This window comes from Balaenoptera physalus (genome assembly GCF_965194825.1).
Source record: "Balaenoptera physalus genome assembly, chromosome: 4".
NCBI lineage: Eukaryota > Metazoa > Chordata > Mammalia > Artiodactyla > Balaenopteridae > Balaenoptera > Balaenoptera physalus.
Genome location: NC_138891.1, coordinates 9,906,884 through 9,932,501, shown reverse-complemented (window position 1 = coordinate 9,932,501; position 25,618 = coordinate 9,906,884). Strand labels below are relative to the sequence as shown.

The 25,618-nt window shown below is 43.3% G+C and overlaps 1 long non-coding RNA gene across 1 annotated transcript; it reads left to right on the top strand.

The window, feature by feature from the left end:
* The first annotated feature begins 12,361 nt into the window (after positions 1-12,361).
* On the top strand, positions 12,362-25,116 carry LOC309659520. The gene is made up of 3 exons (XR_014262857.1): positions 12,362-16,872; positions 17,252-19,906; positions 20,221-25,116. It is a non-coding gene; the product is annotated as an uncharacterized lncRNA (long non-coding RNA).
* Positions 25,117-25,618: the final 502 nt, after the last annotated feature.

The window sequence follows — 25,618 nt, the reverse complement described above, 5'->3', positions numbered from 1 at the left end:
ACGATACCAAATCATAAGTTTTCCCTTAAAGTACTTTTAAAAATTCCTATTTAATTGAAAACAATTTTAAAAATGAACAAAAGTCTGCTTGGCTATGTTTTAAGTCTAAAATCATTTGAGTTTTCTTGACATCTCTGCCCATTGTTTAAAAGGAATGCTACTTTGTTATCAGATCATCCAAATGTTTAATGGGCATTTGTGCAAAAGTCTGACAAGTAAAAACAAAATTTCTCCAGAATTCAGTATCACAAGATCTTTTGTTTCAAGCCACAAATTAGACAAATCTGTTTTTCTCCTAACACTCTGAACATTTTATATCATACAGACCCCGTGTAAGTAAATATCCATGTTTTTAAAAAACAAAATTAATATTAGACTTCTTTTTGTTTGTAAAAAGAGCTGAATTCAACAGGTTCCAGATGTCACAACTGGACCACAGATGTATCCACAATAACAATAAGGGGAATACATTTTTTTTGGTTTTGATTCCAAGCAGAAACAATCTCCACTTACGAATTCACATTAGGGCCACAAAAAAAGTACTCTTTTACCCAGTAAATAAACACTATTGTTTTAGCAAAGTGCTTCAAGACGTGACATTATACAAGGACCACACCTTCCTATCACAGGGTTGGCAGCAGATACACAGGCTCCCAATCTTTAAAAATCCACTGCTGTTGATGTTACCAGAGTCACCAGGGTCCAGTGTTCACCTACCTAGGCTACATTCAGAGGTGCAGAGACAAGGCAGCTTCTTTAACTTTCTTCGGTAGAGCCCCCTAGGGTCCCAGGGTGTGGAGGACACAGGAGGGTGTGAATGAGGGGGACGCAAAAGCTCCTACTGGCCTGTCAGTAACATTTCAGTCTCTCTTAGTGTGAGCAGTCCCCTTTTGGGTGAATTCACTTGATCTGTGTCTCGGGATCAGATTTCTTTCTAGGGAAGCTTTCTTCCCTCCCATTTCTCTCAAAAACGGCAGCTGGTAGATGGAGATTTTATGAGGCCTCGTGCTGGAGGGGGACGAAGGGCCTCTGATCCATGCTGGGCCCTCACTGGTTGTGGCTGTAGAGTGGCCAGGGTGGCTCTCTGTGCTCGTGACGCCTGAGGGGCCTGGCTGCGTCCTTGGGCGTGGGTAAATCCCTTGCTGGGCTGCGGATCCCAGGCCTGAGACTCCTGTAGCGGTGGGTTTGGGCAGCGGCCACCCCAACACGCCTCTGCGAGCCCCACCACAGTCCACACTACAAAGCACAGCAAGGGGAGAAGGGGTGGGCGGGCTGCAGGAGGGCTCGGGCTAGCCCCGTCCTGACCCCCGCCCAGCCCAGCTCCAGCACCATTACTCCGCATGCCCAACAACCCACCTCTCAGCTAGTGGTTTTTCCTCCCCTCTTAAGGCAAATCCTGGCCCTCTGGGGCTTTGACCTGGGGTGGCGGTGTCAGGATACATGGGTCTCACAGCCCGTGCTCCCCTTTCTTCTCCCACAATGCACCTGTACAACCAGGGGCACCTTATCTTTTCTTCATCTTGCCAATTTCCAGAGGCTCTGTTGCCCTTTCCTGCAGAGGTAATGGGGATGGGGGAAAGCCACATCACCCATGAAAGGAACATAAAAATCCAGAGTAAGTGTTTAGATATTTCAACTGTTCCCTAAGTATATCAGGGTTACGTTTGTGTGGAGTGTAGCCTCAAAGCATAACAACATAAATAAGACTGAAGTTGACTTTTTTGTCATATAAAAGTCTGGAGGCTTTTCTGTGCAGCAGAAGCTAACAAAACATTGTAAAGCAACTATATTCTAATAAAAACTAATAAAAAAATCTGGAGGTGGGCAGTCCAGGGCAGGTATGGCTCCAGGAAGTCCCCCATGACTCAGGGCTGCTTGGGTCTGGTAGGTCCACCATGTGTGACATCTAATCTCAAGGGCACCTCGTGGTCCAAGAAAGAGGCTCCAATGCCATCTATCAGTCTGCACTCTGGCCAGAGAAAAGGAGGAAGAGAAGACGAAGAGCAACAGGTGAATGTCAGCCGGCTTGTAAGGAAACTTTCAGAAGCTGCCCTAGGGGGCTTCCCTGGTGGCGCAGTGGTTGAGAATCCGCCTGCCAATGCAGGGGACACGGGTTTGATCCCTGGGCCGGGAAGATTCCGCATGCCACGGAGCAACTAAGCCCGTGCACCACAACTACTGAGCCTGCGCTCTAGAGCCTGTGAGCCACAACTACTGAGCCCATGAGCCACAACTACTGAGCCCGCGTGCCGCAACTACTGAAGCCCGTGTGCCTAGAGCCCGTGCTCCACAACGAGAGAAGCCCCCGCAATAAGAAGCCCGCGCACCACAAGGAAGAGTAGCCTCCACTCACCGCAACTAGAGAAAGCCTGCGCGCAGCAACGAAGACCCAACACAGCCAAAACTAAATAAATTTATTAAAAAAAAAAAAAAAAAAAAAGCTGCCCTAGGGCATCCTCAGTCACTCTCTCTCTGCTGTCCTCAGCACTGCCATCAATGTATTTGCTGCAAGCCACCCAGAAGTTCGAAGGGGCATGATGGTGCTGCAGAAATTAGGTGAGGACAGACATACTGCAGATAACTCTGTTACATTGAACGGATGGAACATTCAATTTTAAATATGCACGTAGATTCTTCTTTCTCCATATTTTCCTGCATCTCACTAAATCCAAAGAATAATAATATCTGTCACATATAGTTTGACAGTAATTGTATTTACCTTTGCCTTTTCTTCTTAACCTGTGTTTACTATTGGCTTTAGCACACAGACTATTTGAATTTATAGGTTCTTCTTTGTCCAACCCCTTTTGAAAGTGTGGTAGTATTTTTACAACTAAATTGTTAGACTACTTGTAACTGAAAGACTCTACTAGGTAAGACACAACAAATTATTTTGAAACAGATTTTTTATTTAGGGAAGAATCACTTATAATCGTCTTCCTAGCTTATCTAACTAGAGCCACCCACTTCTCTAGGGAAAGAGTGCAATGGAATTTTTTTATGCCCTGTTCATATCAGGCCCTGAACATGGGCTATATTGGTACATGTTAGGGAGTCAAATAGTAGGAGTAAAACAGAATAAAATATTTAAGTGTGATCAGGTTCAATTAGTATTTTAGAAATCAGTAGCCTCAGTCTGAGGAAAAATGGGCTTGAACCAAGAATAGAATTAAAAATGCAAATCAAAACTACCGTGAAGTATCACCTTACGCCGGTCAGAATGGCCATCATCAAAAAATCTGAAACAATAAATGCTGGAGAGGGTGTGGTGAAAGGGAACCCTCCAGCCCTGTTGGTAGGAATGTAAATTGATACAGCGACTATGGAGAACAGTATGGAGGTTCCTTACAAAACTAAAAATAGAACTACCATACGACCCAGCAATCCCACTCCTGGGCATATACCCTGAGAAAACCATAATTCAAAAAGAGACATGTACCACAATGTTCATTGCAGCACTATTTACAGTAGCCAAGACATGGAACCAACCTAAATGTCCATCGACAGATGAATGGATAAAGAAGATGTGGCACATGTATACAATGGGCTATTAGCCATAAAAAGAAACGAAACTGAGTTATTTGTAGTGAGGTGGATGGACCTAGAGTCTGTCATACAGAGTGAAGTAAGTCAGAAAGAGAAAAACAAATACAGTATGCTAACGCATATATATGGAATCTAAAAAAAAAAAAAAAATGGTACTGATGAACCTAGTTGCAGGGCAGGAATAAAGATGTAGACATAGAGAATGGACTTAAGGACACGGGGTGGGAGGGGGAAGCTGGGGCGAAGTGAGAGTAGCATCGACATATATACACTACCGAATGCAAAATAGCTGGCTGTTGGGAAGCAGCCGCATAGCACAGGGAGATCAGCTCAGTGATTTGCGATGACCTAGAGGGGTGGGATAGGGAGGGCGGGAGGGAGGCCTAAGAGGGAGGGGATATGGGGATATATATATGCATGTGGCTGATTCGCTTTGTTGTGCAACAGAAACTAACACGGTATTGTGAAGCAATTATAGTCCAATAAAGATCTATTTAAAAAAAATACAAGGATAGTGAAAATCAGGTCATATTAATACCAACTAGCATCTCTAATGTATGACAGAAAGCAAGCATCTATTTCTTTGTATAATTTTGATCACCCAAGATTAATATGGTTATATACACTTGGATGAAAACCAACTGGCATTAGGGTATTTACCAAGGAAGGACTGCAGAGGCATCAAACAAGGAAGCTGGGGACACCAGCCACTCCCAGGAGTATAATCATGCGGTTCCTCAGGAGATAAATGTAATCTAATCAAATGCCTAATTTGGGCACAGAAGTAGGTGGCATTGTGGAAATTGTGCAGCCCGGACACAGCAGACGTTGCAGACTGGCTGACTCAAACTCAACCTCCATTCTCCCTTACCTGTCTCAACCACAGAGGCTGTAAAAGGTGAAAATTTTCTTTTCTAGCCTCTATTATGGCCAGTGGAGCAAATGACACAGTTCAGGTCTGTGAGATACAGGCAGAAGCTCTTGAGAGGGAGCCCCTATGGTGCCACTTCCTGCATAAAAAGGCACAGCCCCTGAAGAGAAAGCCCCTTGCCCGCCATTCTTGCTCTTTTCCCTCTTGGACACGGTTGTGTGGCTTGGAGGGGCAGCAACCATCAGAGGACCATGAATCGACAAACACGACGTGAACATCATTATATTAAAGATGAAGGCGTAGAAAAAGAGAAAATGCCTGGGTCTCTGATAGCACCATGGAACTTCAGTACCAGCTCTGCTTAACTTAGAAGGTCATGTTAAATGAAAAAAAACATACTCCCTTAAGGGAGTTATTTAAGTCACCAATGCGTGCGGGGGGAGGGGGGAGGGGGGGATCTGTTATTTGCAGTGAATGCAATCTTAATTGATACAGCGATCAGAGAAAGGGAGGGTTTTAGATTTAGGATAATAAAAACGTGTCTGTTTGAGAGAACTTGTTGAGTGCTTTGGACTTGTTACATCTCCTGCTGACTTTAGTTAATTCATTGTATGGTTTTATATCCAAGATGTGGTACTTATTCTATAATGAGTCAATGTGACTGTATGGAGGAGATCATGAACAGGGAAAATTGGTGGCCCAAACTTCCAGAGCCCTCCACAACTTGGCCTGGGATTGGAGCTTGCCCTGTAGCCCATTCCTGAGGTGGCTTCCCTGCCCCTGACATTGCCTCTAAGTAGGGAGTAGAACAGGCAGTCAGCAGAATGCTGTGCCCATTGCCAAGGAGGAAGGAGCCAAGGACCTGCTCAGAGGGAAGAGTCTGAGACCCCAACCCCTACTTTCTGAGATTCAAAGTTAGAGGCAGATATAGAGATGGGGTAGAATGAGATGGCTTTGACCAGGAGGTGTGATCCCGGTAGAGAAGGACCCAAATGATCTCAAAGGACTCACTGAGGGGAATAGAAGATATGGCTTGGTGACTTAGGACCTACACGAGGGTCCAGATTTTGTGGGGCTTTCTGGTTCTGGTCCCATAGTTGACTTCTTTATCGTTCACTGAAATTCAGGGCTCCTCACTGTAATGCCCCTCCCCATGAGAGGGTTGTACATCCCCACCCCATGAATTTGGCCATGGCTGTGGGACTTGATTTGCCCTGGCCAATGAAATGGAGGAGGAAGTAATGTGTGTCACTTCTGGGCAAGGCAGAGAGCCAGGGCCTGGTTCAGCCTGCTCTCTCTTTCCTCTTGCTGGCAATGTTCCAAGAGAGTGGCTGCTTTCCATGGGGATCCTGGAGTGAGGATGACACAGAACAGAGCCACAGCAGACCCACGTGGGCATATAACTATGTGAGAAATAAACCTTGGTTATTGTAAGCCAGTTCAAGTTTGGGGTCTTTTGTTTCTGCAACATACCTAGCTATCTTAACTCCTCAGTTGGGACTAGTTGAGGACATCTAGGCTCAAAAGAGATCCTTTGTGTGGCCGCACGCTCTGGGGTGCTTCTTTTCCAAAACTGGGCTCCATAAAGGGCTAAGGTTGTGCCAGGTGGGGGAAACTCACAGGAATACTAGTGAATGTCTTTCTTCTTAAATGTCTAAGAAAAATATCAAACCTATGGTAATTCTTAGTCTCCTGGGATAATTTATCATTAAGAAATGGTGTGGCATTACTGAGCGCACTGCTATGTGGGATAATGTTGAAAATGATCAGTTCTTCTTCCTCCTTCTACTCCGAAGTTGTAGATAAAAATGAGTTTCCTTTACTTGAGGTTTTCACCTCCTCCTTCCCCCAACCCAGGTAGCCAGACATGAGTTACCCTCTCCTCTGGGTGGAGAGAGGCCCCAAAGACAGGAAAATACAGGTGGCATATTTGAGTCTTGAATTCAACATACGCTGGTGAAAGGTAGACAGTTGCAGACGTGGTGAAAGGCAGGATAGTTTAAAAGAACCCAGGGGGTGGGAAGAAATATATTGGGAAGGATTGGGAGGAAGCACCTGAAAGGGGTGCAGCATACAAGTGAAGGACCATGAGCTCCCACCAGAATCGGTGTGGTGTGTTTCCCATGCCAGGAGGCCCTCTCAAAGCCAAGCACGGACCCATCCGTGCCTCCTATTGAGGTCCAGAGAGGAGTGCACAATGCTCATCAATCATCCGACGTGAGTGATGCCATCTGTGCTCTGAGATTTTGTTCAGGGCCCCCTCCCCAACTCCTCACAAGTGGATGACAGCCAGGATGCTCAGGAACCCCCTGGAATACAGAGTGGGGTGTGGATACCTAGTAGAGGGTGGTGGTGGTAATGGGGGCTTGAAGAGAAAGCTCCTGCCTGTACCAGCTGGGTCCCAAACAGGCCAGCCGGCCGTCTCCCAGCATGCCCCTATTCCCCAGGAAGTCACCTGGCCTGATGCACAGATGCAGGACATTTAATCTGCACTTTGCTATAAGGACACCCAAATCTATGTTATGCATTTTGTCTTAAAAATTATTTTTTGTCTTAAAATTTTAATTTGACCCAAGATAATTAAAAACATATTTTCACATAAAAGCCTGCATAGGAATGCTCCTAACAGTATCATTCGTAAGTCCAAAGTGGAGGCAACCCAAATGTCCATCAACTAATGAATGGATAAACAAAATGTGATAATTCTCCATACAATGGAATATAAATCATCCATGAGAAGGAATGAAGTGCTGATTCATGCTACAGCATGGATGAACCTTGAAAACATTGTGCTAAGCGAAGGAGCCAGACAGAAGACCACATCTTGTATAATTTCATTTGTAAGAAATGTCCAGGAAAGGCAAATCCATAGAGAAAAAAAGTAGATTAGTGGTGGCCAGGAGCTGGGGGGAGAGGGGAAGTACTGAGTGACTGCTCATGGGAATGGGGTTTCTTTTTGGGGTGATAAAAATATTCTGAAATTAGTCGTGACGGTGGCATGACTTGTGAATATACTAAAAACCACTTTAAGAGATTGTGATACATTATATCTCAATAAAAATTTAATTTGTAATAACATTTAGTACTGATTTCATGTAAAAATATTTATACTACATAAATTTGCTCCCTGTGGATCTGAGATTGAAAGAAGAAAGTTTTAAACAAAAAGCAGTCTTGATAGTTAGCAAATTGTATCAATCTAAAGCAAGCAAAAAGTGAATCCTTCAAAGTAAAAATGAAAAATCACAGACTTTGTTTTCTAAAAAAAGAAGGAAGTGAGCTATTCGGGATGAAATAATTGAATTTTGGAGAAGCCCGTTTCAGTAGTCCCCAAATATAGCAGAGCACACTGATCATATTGTTCTTCATTTTCTGGAAAAATGTTATTTTTTCAGATCATAATGTAGTAAAGGCAAAATTTAGGAAACAGACTAGGTGCTATCCTTAATCAGCAACCGTGTTTCTGATATTGACCAGGCTCACAATTTTTAAAAAGTCACAAAATATTATTCTTATAAAAAATTTTTGATGAAATGTAATGTATTTTAAAAAGTAAAATAAATGATTTTGATTTGTTCATTCTTAACATAAACATGATTAATTTTTGGTTTTATTCTAAGACTAGTAAGACATGCAAGTCAGATTTTGATCATTGGCTCAATTAATTGATCTGTGTGGTCTATTTTTGCTGTCTTCACAAATCTGAGTATGCATTCTATCTCATGAACTCTAATTACTATCCTGTCAATAAATCACACCCTTCAAAGTGCTCTGTGGTTAAGCAAGTTTGGGAGTCGCTGCCGTGGCATAGTTCTCTGTACACCTTTACACTAGAAAGTTATATTTAAGAATATGTTAGCTGATGCTACAGGAATGAACTATCCCCAAATCTCAATGCTGATTTCAAAAAGTTGATTCTGAGCTCACATTCCACATCTAAGGCGAGTCAGTGGGAGCCTCAGCTCACCACAGTTTGACTGCGATTAGTCTCCACATTCATGTCCACGATTTCCTTGGAAGGCGTTACAGTGTCCTGCATGGGCAGTTAAAGGCACTGCCCAGAAAAACGCGTGTCTTCCACTCACATTTCATTGACCAAAGCCAACTACATGACCACACCTCATTTCATAGGGGGCAGGGACCTGCAATCCTAGTGTGTGCCTGGAAGGAAGATAACTTGACTATTGAGCAGCCCTAATATCCACCCTCTATCCACCCTCTACAAGCCACAGTCCAATAGAAGGATAATGCACGCCCCAAATGTAATTTCCAGTTTACTAAACAACATTAAAAAAGGGGAAAAAGCAGGTGAAATTACTTTTAATAATGTATTTTATTTAAACCAATTCATCTAAAATATTATCATTTCAACATGTAACCATAAGAAATTATTGAGAAATTTTATTCTTTTTTGGACCTACGTCTTTGAAGTCAGGTGTGTGTTTTACACTTACAGCCTCTCTCAACTTGTACCAGCTCTATTCCAAGTGCTCACTAGCCACACGTGGCTAGTGGCTACCATATTGACAGAGTATCTGTAGTGTTTATGGCTTGGGAACATAGCCTTAAACACCACCACAAGCATGGAATTTCCTTGTTTTAATTTTTTAAAAATTAACATGTACCTTTTAGTGTAAAAATCATGTGTTAATGAATTATTATTGCATGAAAATTGCTCTGGCAGGATGGGCCGTGTTAAGCCCATTGCTCTGCTTCTCGCCAGCATATCACCTTCAACCCCAGAAGGACCAGACCAGGACCTGGAGATCTCTGTTCCAGTTTTAGGGAATACTAATTCGTTGGAGGGCCTTGAGTAAGTCATGTGGACTGGCCAAGCTCATTGTCCTCATCTGTAAGCTGGTATGCTTAGGTGAGATCATCTTGAAAGCACTTTTTAAAATCTCAATGTCTAAGATTCTAGTTAGGATAACATGGGCTATCATGACAAGGGCTGGTTTTTTTTTTTTTTTTTTTTTTCAAGAAAAATCGGCCTTTTGTAGTGCTTGCTGTTTGGGGCCACTTAAAAAAATTATTTTATTGATGCATAGTTGATTTACAATGTGTTTATTTCTGCTGTACAGGAAAGTGATTCAGCTATACATATATATACACATTCTTTTTCATATTCTTCTCCATTATGGTTTATCACAGGATACTGAATACAGTTCCCTGTGCCATACAGTAGGACCTTGTTGTTTATCCTGGGGCCACTTTTTCCAAGGAGAAAATGGCTGTGTTCTACCCCCACTGGTTAGCCGTATAAACTTTATCATTATTGAGCGGCCCTTGGCAAAAGGGGGTCCTGCAGTCCCCCAGGCTGTGTGGCACAGGGAGCTTCTGAGAGTTGCTTTAGGTTTAGGGATTTGAGATCAAGACCTTGGTCGCGGTGGGTACCCATAAAGCAGTCGCTCTTCAGGCATTGCCACTGGAGTCCCACTGGGCATTTCACCTCAAGACAGGGAAAAAGTTCAGTGTCCATAACTGATGAATGATCCGTAGGACGTTCGCAGGCCCGAGTACTTATTTGAACAGTAAAGGGGAGGAGAGTGAAACCTTCCTGCTTTGCCCGCGGGCAGTGAACTAGTCTGACTGAGGACAAAGGGGCCTGCAATTCCCAGGGGCTGTGCTGGCTTCAGGTACACTGTGGACAGATCTCAGTGCAGGGAGATAATGCTGGGAAGGGCCTTGGGCACAGACTTCACACACCCTCCCGTTGCCGCCCGAGGTGGTCTTCAGCCCCTTGCCTTTACTCCTACAAATTTTGAGAGCAGCAACGGAAACAAAAGCGTCTTCCTGTGGTCTGCTCTGAATTCACTCACAAAGCAAATTTTAGTTCCTGTATTCTAAATCTCATCTCAGACAAGGCACCGGGCTTAATTAGCAGAATTCACTTACTGTCACTCATGCACTCGGGAATAAAGAATTTAGAACCAGGTGACTAGTGAGTACAATTCATTACTAGTGTGCCAGGAGAAATCATTTATTTAGAAATATTAATAATGGTTCTTTATCGTGGTATTTTCTAGTTTCTTCAAGTCCATGTAAAAATACACATTGTTTTTATGAGAATCTCTGATTTAAACTGTTGGGCCCCCTTCTTCTCAAGGAGGTAAGAAATTAGGAACTGAAAACTGCCTGCTTAAATAGGAATATTTAGACTCCAAAATTTGGGCTAGCATATTGATTCCTGAAGCTTTATGCAGAAGCTAACCTTCAACATTTTTCTTACCACTTTGTGTTTCCCCTTAAGAAATGGCCCTCATGTTTTAAAAAATATGATAAAGGAGGACAAAAGAGCGTGCCGCTTAGCTTTCCTTCCAACTGAGACATCTTATCAGTAAATTCCTACATTCCTGGATCAATTTCCAGCGAGCAGGACAAAATGAGAGTTCATGTGAGTTCAGGTGAGGTGAAGTGAGGCTGTTTACTTGAAAAAAATACCCGTGTTTTGGTGCTGTTACAGCTGGATATTTATTTCTGGCTCTCTCTGCCAAGCAGTACTGTTGAGTGGGCTGGTGCTGGGCTGAGCATCTGATGTGAGTTGACCTGTTCTCATTCTTGCTCCGTCACCCGTGGACAACCTTATGAGGGGGATACGTCAGGGCCTCCTTCAGTGGAAGCAGGGTTGAAATCATTGAGGGTGACTTCCAGTCTTCCTGCAGGCCTGGCCCCTCTTGATTCGAGTGCCTTCTCAGACCGTCGTGGGCTCCTGACCCCCTCCTGCCTTTCCTGTCTGTCGCGCCCCTGGTTTCGGCTGCCCGCCACCTCTGACACCTGCGGCTGTCCCGAACACGCTGTGCACTTTCTCACGCCCACGCCGTCACTCTTGATGTCCTCTCTGACTGAGATCATCTTCCACTCCGTCTTCGCTTGCTTGCTAGATGACTCTCTCCTTGTCCCTCAAGACCCCACCTGAGTTTCTCTCCCTTTGTGAAGTTCTTCTAAAATCCCCTGCTCCCATCCCTACCACCCTTGTCAGAGGTAACTGCCACCTCTCCTGTGCTTTCAAAGCAGACTCAGTATCTTTCTGTCCCTAGTATAGCATTTATCACCTGGTTTTGATGAGGGAGCGGGTGCTGGGGGGCGTTCAGGACACGCCACCCCCAAATATGGCAACTTGGTGTATCAAATATTTAAAGCTGAAGGAATATGAGAAATGGCAAATGCAGGAGCTCTTTGACCTTCCCCTGTAGGAGGTCATAAGCCCCACATGTGGGAGGTGTCCTCCCTATACCTGGAAGAAGGGAGAATCCTTGTCTCCCAGACGGAGGGACTCCAAGAGGAATTTGAAAGAACAGGTCTTACTAAGTTTCCCTCAGTTTACAACTTAGCACAATACTGGCTCTAATTTCTTTTTTTTAAAGTTGGACAAAGCAACAACCAACTCTAAACTACATAGACAGCGTTGAGAAAGCCTAACTATGGCTCATTCATTTTCTCAGGAACACGTATTGAGTTCCTCTGAGCGTTGAGGTTATGCTAGTGAGCGACCGGCTGTGGTGGAAAGAACAGATACGAGTTGAAATCATGAATCTGATTTTAACTTTAAGCCTCAGTTACCCTTTCTGCAGAAGAGGGGTAACAGTTCCTATGCATAGGATTGTTGAGAAGATGAAATGAGGCGATGCCTGTAAAATATCTGCCGTGCATGACACATTGCAGACACGACGTAACTGTCTGCACCCGCCTTTAGCTAGGTGTTGGTGGTTTCACGTATGTTTTAGGTCAGGTTCCGAGAAGCGAGCCTGAAATGGGAATTCTCAGGAAAATGATTTATTGAGGGAACGTACTTCAGGGCAAACCTATAAGGGAGGGTGTGCAGCAAGATAAGACAGCGGAAGAAGCCACTCGAAGACGTGGATTCAGCAGCCTTGGCCTGACTCATGGGGGCTCTGGAGTATTCACAGCTCCGCAAGAGTCGTTCCCCACTGAGACAAGGGGGCTGGCCCTTTGCACCTCATATTAGTCAGTTGTTGGCTGTCGGCTGCCCCTGTAGGACTGGGGGAGTCACTTCCAGAGACAAGGGGGATCCTGCCAGCTGAGGTCTATTCTCAGCACAGGGGAGGCGTCTGTGAGCCATTTGCAGTCAACCCTCAGAGAAGCTGGGACATGGGTGCACGGGCCTGGCAGTGGGCATCTGGGGGCGGAGGGCACAGCATTTCCTACCACAGAGCCAAATCAGACACAGATCCCTCCCTACAAAAGACAGCATACTCGAAGGGAGATGAGACGCATGAGTCATCAGAGAAGGGGGGCCTTCTGCCATTTCTAGCTGGAGGGATTTTGTTAAAACAGACTCTATGGAGAAGGAAGCATTTGAGCTAGGCCTTAATAAAGGAGGTAGAAACGTATATGAGGAGATGAAGGAAAGTCATCACTGGTTTCCAATTGGAGGAACATCATTGCCCAAGACTTGGGAGGAAAACTGGGGTTCTTTCATTCAGTGTGTCACATACTTCGCTAGGTGCTGGAGAGACCACGTGAGTATGTGGGTGACCATACTGTTTGAGTTGAATGTGGATAACGTGAAAGGGAAGCAAGAGAGATGAGGATGGAAAAGTAAACCAAAAGCAGGTTGGATGGTTTCTGTGGGTGCCACCATAAGGATTTTGGAGTTTATTGTGCAGAGTTTATTATATAGGAGCCGCTGAAAGTTTTTGAGTAAGAGTGACATTATCAGAGCTGAGCCAGGCTTAGAATCCTTAATGGTGGCTTGCTGTTACAGGGCTGAGGGCCAAACTCCTTGTCCAGACTTGCCACGACTTGGCCTGCCCCTGTCTCATCTCCCCCAGTGCATCCTGAGACATGAGCTCAGCACTGCACAGCCACTCGAGAGAGCCGGGTGGTGTAGGCCCCACCATTCACATACTGCAGCGTCCTGGGCAAGTCACTTAGCCTCTCTGGGCCCTCATGCTCCTCATTCATCAACTCCTCATTATAGACTAGAATGCGTCTTACAGTGACAGGGCCTGGAGAGACCCTTGAGGGGCATGGCCATCAGAGGGTTCCCTGACAATTTATCTGAGGTCACAGCATACAAGCAATGTATGACTCAACAGCACATGATAAAGCCGTGCCTTGGAGCACATATTCATCCAAGGGCCAGGCCGTGAGAGGGGAAGGAATCATCAGCCCTGGGAAGGGCAAATTCCGGAAGGCCTTCAGGAGGTGACCTTTGAGCCACGTTAAAGGTAGAGAGGGACCATGCCTTTGGCAGAAGCAGTAGAGGGGAAGACATTGGTCCCTGGGAGACTGGGTGAGTGCAAAGACAAGGAGAGTTCTGAGAACCCCAGAGCCTGCTTCAGTCTGCTCCATGGGCAGTCAGGCTGGAAGGGGCCTTGACAAGTGGGCAGAGTGGATGGGCTTCATAAGTCAGCACTAATGGATCAATGCAAGGTACTCAGGCAAGAGGAAACACTGTAAATATGGTGCTTAAGGTTTTTGGTCTTTGAACAAATAACTGGGGAAACTTTAACTTTCATTGATTACCCCTAATGTTAACATGTTACATAGACACAGTACTATTATTAATACCAAATTAGCACTGGTAAAATATGATTAAATAATCTACAGGCATTATTCAGATTTTTCCAGTTTCCCTACTAATGTCCTTTAAACTGTTCCAGGACCTCACTTTGCATATAGTGGTTATGTCTCCATGGTCTCCTCCAAATCTGTGACAGTTGCTCAGTCTTTGTCTTTCATAGCCTTGACACTTTGGAATAGTCCAGTGCAGTTGTCAGTTATTTGGTGGAACAGCCCTCAGTTTGGGCTTGTCTGATGTTTTCTCATGGTTCCATTTGAGGTTATGGCTTTTTGGCAAGAATACCACAGAAGTGATGATGTGCTTTTCTCAGGGCATCCTGTCATCGGGTACATGATGTTGATATGTTTTATTACTGGTGATGTTAATTTTGATCACATGGCCGAGGTAGCTCTGCCAAGCTTCTCCACTGTAAAGTTATTATTAGGCAAAGAAAATGTTTTAAATCATATTTCATGGGATCTTATTGGGTTCTTACACGTTGAACCTAATTATGTGTTCTTTTTAACAATGGGCTGTTTGTACATTAATTCAGTTTTTATTTACTGAGGACCTACTGTGTGTCAGACACTGTGCTGGATCCCACCGTGAACGTGACAGACACAGTCCCTGCCTTGTGGAACTTGGTGCGAGGAAACATTAAGCAGAATATTGCCAGAATGGAGTAGAAGCACATAACAAGGGGTTGTACTAGCCTGGGAGGAGGGAAGTGTGGTGGCCAGGTCAGGGGGAGATTGTTACGCTGAGACCTGAGGGTCAGTAAGAATTTTCCAAAAGGGGGGTTAACTCTTTGGATGGAGCCCCCCTCCTTTTCTTTTGAGCTCCCATTTTTTAATTGGATAAATTTATATTATTAGAAGGCAATGAGATTGAGAAGGCAGTATTTTGCAGTATCTGTGGTGATTGATAACAGATAATTTATTTGACAAGTTTTATAATACTCTGTGTTGAAGAAAGGTATTCTGAATGGAGACAATATGTATAAAAATATTTGCGCTGAAATATGTAAATACTTACATTAAAACATTAGAACGAGAGTATCTTCTATGTAGCAGAATTTACTGTGAGTTTACCAGGTACCTCAGCATCTATTGGGAGAATATTTTCTCAATTAAAAATAATGTGGTTTACAGCAAAGGAGCATTGAAGGTATCAACAGTTTCAAAATTATCAACTACAAGATGCACCTTTAAAGAAGATTACAGGTTATTTTATGAAAAGAGTGAGACTACCTTGGAAAATATCAACGGTAGTATTAGAGTCAGCTAAGAAGCGCATTAAAGTAAATGAGCATATATCAAGAATAACTGTTCTACTTGGTTATATTTTAAAACTCAAATAATCACTATAAAGAAGTTTTAAATTTTGCTTTAATGAACAAACTATATGATGCATTTATTTGGGAGAAATTATTTTTGAAAATAGTTTTTGTATAAAACTCTTTTATAGATCTATTAATATAATGAAATCAAATGGTCGCTTTAAAATACTTAACAAAATTACCTAATATGAATTCTTTTGCACTCAAAAACTATAAATTACATGATCCCCTTTCCCATGGCCCCAGCAAACCCAGCGCTGGTAGCCTGCGAAGGAATGCAGGCTTCTGTCTCCCTAGAAGGCAGGAAAGGGCTGTTCTTATCATCCATCTTTTTCTTGCCACTGGCAACTTATTCATGAGGCCACATAAATTGAACACTTATTTTGTGTCAGAAGCTGCCCTAAGCACTTTACATGGATCAGCTCATCTAATTCTTAACAGCAGCCCTATGAAGTAGGTATTGTTATTATCCCCATTTTACAGAAAAAGAAACTGAAGCTCAATTAGGTTAACTTGCCCAACAGTTCATAGGTCATAAATGGCAACCCCGAGATTAGAGTCGAGAATCTGTGTCATTAACCACCTTCTATATTTCCCTTTCTCGTTCTGCTTTGCCTGCCAAATTTCCATATTTCTAGTAACTGTTACAGTCATTCAAGGGTCTTCTCTCACCCTCTTTCTTTTTCTTAACTTTAATTTTTATTTTTTTATTGTAGTTGATATACAATATTACATAAGTTACAGAGGTACAATATAGTGATTAACAATTTTTTAAAGGTTGTATCCCATTTATAGTTATTATAAAATATTGGCTCTATTCCCCATGTTGTACAGTATATCCTTGTAGCTTATTTTATACCTCTTAATCCCCTACCCCTGTATTGCTCCTTCCCCCATCCCTCTCCTCACTGGTAACCAGTAGTTTGTTCTTTATATCTGTGAGTCTGCGTCTTTTTGTTATAGTCACTAGTTTGTTGTATTTTTTAAATTCCATGTATAAGTGATATCATACAATATTTGTCTTTCTCTGTCTGACTTATTTCACTTAGCATAATGCCCTCCAGATCCATCCATGTTGCTGCAAATGGCAAAATTTCACTATTTTTAATGGCTGAGTAGTATTTCATTGTGTATGTGTGTGTGTGTCTGTGTGTATATATATATGTATATATATATGTGTGTGTATATATATATATATATATATATATACATGTACATATATATATATATACACACACACAGACACACACACACACACACCCCCATCTTATCCATTCTTCTGTTGATGGACACTTAGGTAGCTTCCATATTTTGGCAATTGTAAATAATGTTGCTATGAACATTGGGGTGCATGTATCTTTTTGAATTGGTGTTTTTGTTTTTTTCAGATGTATACCCAGGAGTGGAATTGCTGGGCCATATATGTCAGTTCTATTTTTGTTTTTTGAGAAGCCTCCATACTGTTTTCCACAGTAGCTGCACCAATTTACATTCCCACCAGAAGTATACGAGGGTTTCCTTTTCTCCACATCCTGGTCAGTATTTGTTATCTCTTGTCTTTTTAATAGTAGCCATTATAACAGATGTGAAGTGATATCTCATTGTGGTTTTTTTTTGTTTTTTTTTTTTAATGAATAGCCCAGTTTGCTTTTTTTTTTTTTAAAGAAATTCACGTTCTTTTATTTATTTATTTATTTATTTATTTATTTATTTATGACTGTGTTGAGTCTTCATTTCTGTGCGAGGGCTTTCTCTAGTTGCGGCAAGTGGGGCCCACTCTTCATCGCGGTGCACGGGCCTCTCACCATCGCGGCCTCTCTTGTTGCGGAGCACAGGCTCCAGACGCGCAGGCTCAGTAATTGTGGCTCACGGGCCCAGTTGCTCCGTGGCATGTGGGATCTTCCCAGACCAGGGCTCGAACCCGTGTCCCCTGCATTGGCAGGCAGATTCTTAACCACTGCACCACCAGGGAAGCCCTCATTGTGGTTTTGATTTGCATTTCCCTGATGATTAGCGACATTGAGCATCTTTTCATGTGCCTGTTGACCATTTGCATGTCTTCTTTGAAAACATTTCTACTCAGTTCATCTGCCCATTTTTAATTGGGTTGCTTGGTTTTGATGTTGAGTTGTGTGAGCTATTTGTATATTTTGGATATTAACCCCTTACTGGTCATATCATTTGCAAATATTTTCTCCCATGCAGGAGGCTGTCTTTTTGCTTTATCAATGGTTTCCTTTGCTGTCCAAAAGCTTTTAAGTTTAATTAGGTCTCATTTGTTTATTTTTGGTTTTATTTCCTTTACTTTAGGAGACGGATCCCAAAAAAAATATTGCTGCAATTTATTTCAAAGAGTATTCTGCCTGTTTTCCTCTAGGAGTTTTATAGTATCCAGTCTTACATTAAGATATTTAATCCCTTTTGAGTTTATTTTTGTATATGGTGTTAGAGAGTTTTCTAATTACATTCTTTTACGTGTAGCTGTCCAGCTTTCCCAGCACCACTTATTGAAGAGACTGTCTTTTCTCCATTGTGCATTCTTGCCTCCTCTGTTGTAGATTAATTGACCATAAGTGCATGGGTTTATTTCTGGGCTCTCTATTCTGTTCCATTGATCTATATGTCTGTTTTTGTGCCAGTACTATGCTGTTTTGATTATGGTAGCTTTGTATTATAGTCTGAAGTCTGGGAGTCTCTCACCCTCTTTCTTAATCTGAGTACCTACACTTCTTACTTGTGCCAGAAACAAATCAATACCACGCACCATACGAACACTGAACGGAAGAAGATGGTGGGCAAGCTAGGGAGAAAAGTTCTTATGTTTGTGTAGAGCCTTCATCACACCTTTTTGCTGTATTGTTAAAGTTGAACAGATCTTTTAAGAGCAGAGTGGGAATACCGCTGGATTTGGTGTCAGAAGACCTGGTTTTCTAGTTGTGGCTTCCAATTCCTCATTAACAATGTGAGCATACTGTCTGTTTTGTGTATCTAATACAGTTGTTTTAACCATCAAATTAGTGTTAAACTGTACTCTACAGATGTTGATTACTTTTATATAAGTAATCATGGAACAAGACCATGCATTTGTAGTATTCTTTGCAGTTTATTAAAAACTCTCATTATGTATTATTTCATTGACTCTCTCAATAATGCTATGACTTAGGTATAATTATCTCCATTTTACAAATGAGGGACTGAAGCTCAGAGAAGTTTAATGCCTCCCTGTAACAGTCAGCTTGGGCTGTCACAACAAAATACCATAGACTAGGTGGCTTAAACAACAAATTTATTTTCTCACACTTGTGGAGGCTGTAAGTCTGAGATAAGAGTGCCTGCATGGTTGAGTTGTGGTGAGGTTCTCTTCCTGGCTTGCAGACAGCAGCCTTCTTGCTGTGTCCTTACATGGCAGAGACAGAAGGAGGGGGAAGGAAGGGAGGGAGAAAGCTAGAGCAAGCTCTCTGGTGTCTCCTATAAGGGCATTAATCCTTTATGACCTCATCTAAACCTAATTACCTCCCCAAAGCCCCATCCCGAAATATCGTCACCCTGGGGTTAGACCTTCCACATAAGAATCTGAGGGTCCATAGAACTGCTTTCCCCTTTCAAGGTCATGTAGCTCACAAGTGGCAAAGCCAGAAATTAAATCCAAGTTTTCCAACTCCAAATCTTGAATTCTTGCCCTAAAACCATAGGCATCTCACATGATGTTGAAACTAATTCTGTCAGGGCCTTTACCTGTTATATCAGATACCTCTTATGATAGATTCCCTTTAAATGGAGATTATGGTGTTTTCCTGTTCACTTACCTGGCTCTTGTGGAAACTGGATTCGAGAACATTTCTTCCCTGGAAGTGACTTCTTTAAAAAAAATACTATCATTCTGGGCTGAGCCTAATTGGAAACTTAAGGGTTGCCAAAGGACCTTCTGGTTTTAAGGTGCACAGTAACTTCAGAAATTATTAATATCCTGGAAAGATGAAGTTTACAGAGATTGAAGTTTTGGCCCTTTAACCTATTTAACATAATATGATTTTTAAAAACCTCTTTGATATAATGTGCTTCTTCCTGGTGACCAGTGAAGTTCAGAAGAGTTTCATTTTTCTCCTTCAGAAAAAGCAAGGAAGCAATGATTTTGTTTTCCTCAGGACTCTCACATCTATAAGCTTATCATTTCCGGTTGAATGTGGTGATATTTGCCGTGGTTAGGATAAAAATGGAGGTTGTCTTTTGCTCCTTTTACCTCGTATGGATTCTCACTGCTTCAGAGTTTAGGATTTATTGTTTTGCTGCTTGATTGTCATGTTTTGAAGGTGAAAAATTATTTCGAAGAGTTGATTGCACTTAAAATGTTAGCTCTTGAAATTTTAATTTCTATATTACTTTATTCCCAAAGAGAGAAATGACTAATTTGTGTTTTACTTTAATACAACATTCTAGTAGGTTATTGTGGAAAAACCCAGGGAAGATTTAAGAAGATATCGCTATAGGAGAACTAGAATCATTTTAGAAGTCTGGTGACAACAACACACAACTCCTAAAACAAAAATTCTTTGTGAGGACAAAATCCACCTAAAGTAAATTATTATTTACAATTTTGTTCGGGTTTCTTCCACCTTAAAAGCAGGCATTCAGGGGCTTCCCTGGTGGCGCAGTGGTTGAGAATCTGCCTGCCAATGCAGGGGACACGGGTTCGAGCCCTGGTCTGGGAAGATCCCACATGCCGCGGAGCAACTAGGCCCGTGAGCCACAATTACTGAGCCTGCACGTCTGGAGCCTGTGCTCCACAACAAGAGAGGCCATGATGGTGAGAGGCCTGCGCACCGCGATGAAGAGTGGTCCCCACTTGCCACAACTAGAGAAAGCCCTCGCACAAAAACGAAGACCCAATACAGTCACAAATAAATAAATAAAAGAACGTGAATTTATAAAAAAAAGCAGGCATTCATTTAACCAATATCAATTGAGTGCCTACTGTGTCCCAAGGCCTTTGCTAGGAGCTGAGGATTAAAAACTGAGTAGAGCAGATCTGATAATAGTTGAACAGCAGTGAGAGGCAATGAAAAAAGTCAATAAATGGTATACACTCAAGGTTCTATAGAAAGTCTGAAGAGAGGCACCCCTTATTCAATTCCCCGTGTTTACTGATACACAATCTAGGAAATGCTTTAAGCAATTTGAGATGGATTATTTCATATGTCAACTTGACTGAGCCGTGGGGTACCCAGATATCTGGTCAGACATTATCCTGGATGTGTCTGTGAGGGTATTTCTGGGTGAGATTAGCATTTGAATTTGTAGACTGAGTACAGCAGATTGCCCTCCCTGATGTGGATGGGCTTCATCCAATCAGTTGAAGGTCTGGATAGAATAAAAAGGCTGAGTAAGAGAAAATTTCTTCTACCTGACTGACTTTGAGCTGGGACACTGGTCTACTCCTGTGTTCAGACTTGAACTGAAACATAGCTTTTCTTAGATCTCCAGCCTGCCAGCTTTCAGAGTGGAACTACATCACTGGCTCTTCTGGGTCTCCAGCTTGCTGAGGATCGACCTTGGGGCTTGTCAGCCTCCATGATTGCATGAACCAATTCCTTGTTATCTATCTGTCTGTCTAGTCTATCTATCCATCTATCCATCCACACATCCAACTGGTTCTGTTTCTCTGGAGAACCCTCACATAACTCTTCCATGTATATCCTGCAGTGGCTTTATTTTATTATTATTTTTTAATATTTATTTGTTTATTTGGCTGTGCCAGGTCTTAGCTGTGGCATGCGGGGTCTTCGTTGCCACGTGTGGGATCCTTTTTAGCTGCGGCATGCGAACTATTAGTTGCGACATATGGGATCTAGTTCCCTGACCAGGGATCGAACCTGGGTACCCTGCATTGAAGCGCGGAGTCTTAACCAATGCACCACCAGGGAAGTCCCCTGTGGTGGCTTTATAATGTGTCAACTTGACAATGCTGAACTACATTTTCCAGAATTGTCTTCCCTCTATGTTGAAGGTGGGCTGCAAACACTTTTTTCCCAGGATTTGGAAGCAGTGGCCACGTTGCTTTTAGGTGGAGAGGTGGAGCCGGGGGATCATGGGGGTGGTGGGAGCAGAGGCCCCAGGTGCTGTTATAGGTCATGTACCTTGTCGCTATGGGCGGGCCCACTTTGTTGGTTAGGAGCGCCAGCTGGGCCTGCAGCATTTCCACCTGCCCCTGGAGCTGTCTTTGGCTTCCCTGACACATGAAACAAATGCATGGTTAGCTCTGTGAGTAAAGGCACCCACTGCTACCACAGGGCGCCTGCAGCCCTGAAGCTTTAAGAGGTAAGGGACATTGGTTCTAACCCATCTTCCTGGGCTCCAGGTTACATGCACGGGTTGCAGTTGGTCCTCACTCTACATCAGAGTTTCTAAATCTTAGTACTATTGACATTTGGGTGAGATAATTCTTCATTGTGGCGAATTTTCCTTACATTGTAGGATGTGTATCAGCATCCCTGGCCTCTACCTATTAGATGCCAGTATCCTGTCTCCAAGTTGTGACAACCCAAAATGTCTCCAGACATTATCAAACGTCAGGTGCACGGGGGTGGGGGGGATAGGCCCTAATAAAGAACTGCTGTTTTATCTCCATCTTCCCTTCCCAACAACCTGCTGAAGTCTTCAGGTTCTAACACCAGACGTGGAGCCTTACAGAGACTGTAGGACCAATTCCCAAATTGCAAAAGGTCATATCCCTAAATAAACTCCTTACTGGTTATCTCTCTCCCAGTGGTTCAGCTTCTCTGATCAGATCCTCATTGGTGGATTAGTGGTTGAATATTCCTGAATCTCTCAGACCACTTCCCTCCCTCTCCACCTCCCTTTACACCAACAAGCTCCCATGCCGACCCCATCCCTCTCCCCCACCCCAAGTGAGGAAGCACAACCTTGAAAGACTGACAGTTGTATGCCTGCACAGAATCTATGTGTAGCCCTGCCATAGGGACGTGTAAACTCTGACCTCCGTGCTGTCAGGGCCTCCGAGGAGCTGGCTGAGCTGAGGAGGAGCTAAGGACAGTCTCAGTGGGATTCAGAGCCACTGGGGATTTTACTGCTTTGTTGAGAACCTAAGCCTAGAGAGCACAGTCACAGGCTTTGTTTTTATAGCCTTCCAACACATTCTGATTACATATCTTTATCAGAATGATTTTTGTATAGAAATATATTGTATATTTGAACCAATGAAAATAATTTACTGTTCACCTAGTCTCTAGTTCCAGAAAACCTAGAAAGTTTTATATAGCCAAGTAGAAATTATCAACAGCTAGGACCAAAGCCTTTATTCCCTGGTAGAAGAGTAAGAAATTCTTGAAAACTTGGTGAGAGTAAGACTGAGCTATGATCAATCTTAATTCATTAAGATTTTTTCATTTTTTAATAAGTGTTATGACCCTGGCACTGTGTCTGATGTTGGGTGTCTGGTGGTCAACCAGACAACCAAGATCTCATGAGCTTAAAATAGAGTAGAAAAAACATATGTTACACAAATAATCACATGGTCAAGTCTATAAAGAATCAGTACAGAGTCCTAGGAGAGGCCAAATATAGACGGCAGGGGTAGTGAGGGGTGGCTTTACTCAGGGGATGACGGCTCTGGTGAGAAGTAGATGGAAGAGAGTTATAAGCAGGGATGGGAAAGAACTTGGCCCACTCAAAAAAAATGGCAGGAATGCCGGAGTGGCTGGATCACGTTGAACAAGGAAGAGGGGAGGAGGGAGATGAGGCTGCAGAGGAGGGAAGGGATTGGATTGCTCCAGGGCTTGTAGGCCACGTAAGGAGCCTTAAGGCAGAGTCATTGAAAGCTTTGAAGTTAAGAAAGAGCACAATCTGATTTAGAAGTTTAAAAGATCCCTGTCAGCCATGCGGAAAACAAATTAGAAGGAAGCCAGTATGGGGGAGGCTGTTGTGATGGTCCAGAGGCGTCCAGAGGAGAGATGACAGAGGCCTTGACAAGAATGGTGGCAGTGGAGGTGGTACAGAGTGAATGGGTTAGAGACCTCATCAGGAAGTAGGGTGGATACAACTTAGCTTTGTCTTCAAGGTCAGAGATGCATGAGAGGAAGACTCCTGGCTTTAGCAACCCAGTGGGTGGGGGGACAAAGAGGGATGGGTGCTATTCGTGTCCTTGCTGCCTTCACAGGACATCTACACCAGGACAGTTGGAAAAATTAGCACTTATTCATCCAAACTCAGTATTGAACCACTCATGCTACAAAATGGCACTTTACATTATGGATAGAATATCAAGAATAACAGTGGAACCATTTGTTCTTTTTCTTTGTTGATATTTTTGGGGTTGGTTCTATTCAATGAGCATTTTAAAAATTTAGTTTAGGCTGTATCTGTCAGTTGCACTTTTTCAGCACTAATCCAAAGATGGACTTTAGTAAAAGTCAGTTTTTTTTGTTGTTGTTTTTTTAACAGCATGGTAGAGTTGAAGAAAGAAGCCTCTACTCATTTTTTTAAATATTAATTAATTAATTAATTTTTATTTTTGGCTGTGTTGGGTCTTCGTTTCTGTGCGAGGGCTTTCTCTAGTTGTGGCAAGCGGGGGCCACTCTTCATCGCGGTGCGCGGGCCTCTCACTATCGTGGCCTCTCTTGTTGCGGAGCACAGGGTCCAGATGCACAGGTTCAGTAGTTGTGGCTCATGGACCTAGTTGCTCTGCGGCATGTGGGATCTTCCCAGACCAGGGCTCGAACCTGTGTCCCCTGCATTGGCAGGCAGATTCTCAACCACTGCGCCACCAGGGAAGCCCTAAAAGTCAGTTTTGAAAGGTGGACACCTGAAAAGTGAGCTTCAGGTAAGGCTGGTTCTAGGAAACATGGTAAAGTTCATTTGCCACATTGAGGGTCCTCTTTGTGGTGGACCTCTGTGATATGCTTGCTCCCACAGCATGTCCTCTTCCCTTATCCAGCCCCTGTTATCCCAAAGATTGAAAGAAGAGTGTCCAGAAGAAAACTGGAACTGTAGATGAGCCTTCCAGCTGCAGAAAGTGAAAAGCAAAGGCATTGCCAAGTACTCCACACAGGTGCTAGAACACCGGAACAAGGTGAACTTGCATGCATAATCATTTTGTACAATTTCGTACAATTTTTGTAAAGTGGCTCAACAAGTGAATAGTTTGTACAACAAAGTTTTCTCATGGGTACTATGGTTGGACCCATTTGCCCAATGTTTATGCTAGGTGTACCAGTGAGAAAAAATGACATCTCTCCAGAGAAGAATAAAAAGGCTAGGACACAGAGGCAGAGTCTGAGAGACAACGTCTCTCGCCATCCCCTGAGCTGGGGTAAGGATTTTTCCTTACCCCAAATCCTACACTAGCATTTCCCAAACTTTAGCCACAGATCACCTGCATTAGAATCATCCCTAGGTGCTTCTTAAAAAATGTCGTTGTGTTAGTTGGGTCCTCCGGGAAGCAGACCCTAAGGAGGAATTAGGAGCACAAGAGGTTTATTGGGCAGCAACGCCTGCGAGAGCGGGTATTGGGCACGGAACCTTCACACCACAGTGCCCATCTGACACCTGCGAAAGGAAGAGGGAAGGAAGTGGAATTGGGCAGAACGTGCCCAGAGCATGACACAGATCTGACAAAATCTCAGCCAACCCAGTGGGGAGTTTCGGAGCAAAGACTGCCCATTAGAGCCTCACTATGGGCAGAAATGGCCATGTCCTAGTAGGTTGCGGGGAAGAGTGTGGCTTTGGCTCAGAAACTAAGGTGGATCCTGCAGGTGCTAACCCCTGGAGGTCGTCAGCTGACTGTGCTCCTCACAGCTGACAGGCAAGCTCTTTCTTGGAGGGCATTGGAGTGATTCTCCTCTGTGGCTCCATAGCCAGTGTCCCCTGGCCACCCTGGGCCTCCTGCCTCGGAATCTCTGAAGGTGGGACCCTGGAACCTGCACTCTCACAAGCTTGCCAGGTGATTCTGATGCACCCTGAGGTTTGAGAACCTTTGTGCATCTGTACATTCAGTCGGGTATGGTGTCCCTTGATGTCACAATTCACCCCAAGATTCACCTGGGTCTGTATCCATTAGGCATGATTTTGGCTAAAAACAGCAGAGCACCTGACAAGCAGAGGCTTAAGCAAAAAGATATTTAAGTCTTTCACAAAACAGGAAGTCTGAAAGTAGGTATTTCCAGGATTTGGTCCAAAGGCTCAATAGTATCATCAAAGAAAGACCCAGGCTCTTTGTGTCTTTCTGCTCTGCCATCCTTGTAGTGAAGGTTTGCTTTCTTATGCTTGTCAATGTACAGTCACAAATTGCTGCCATAACTTCAAAAGTTATATCCCCAAATAT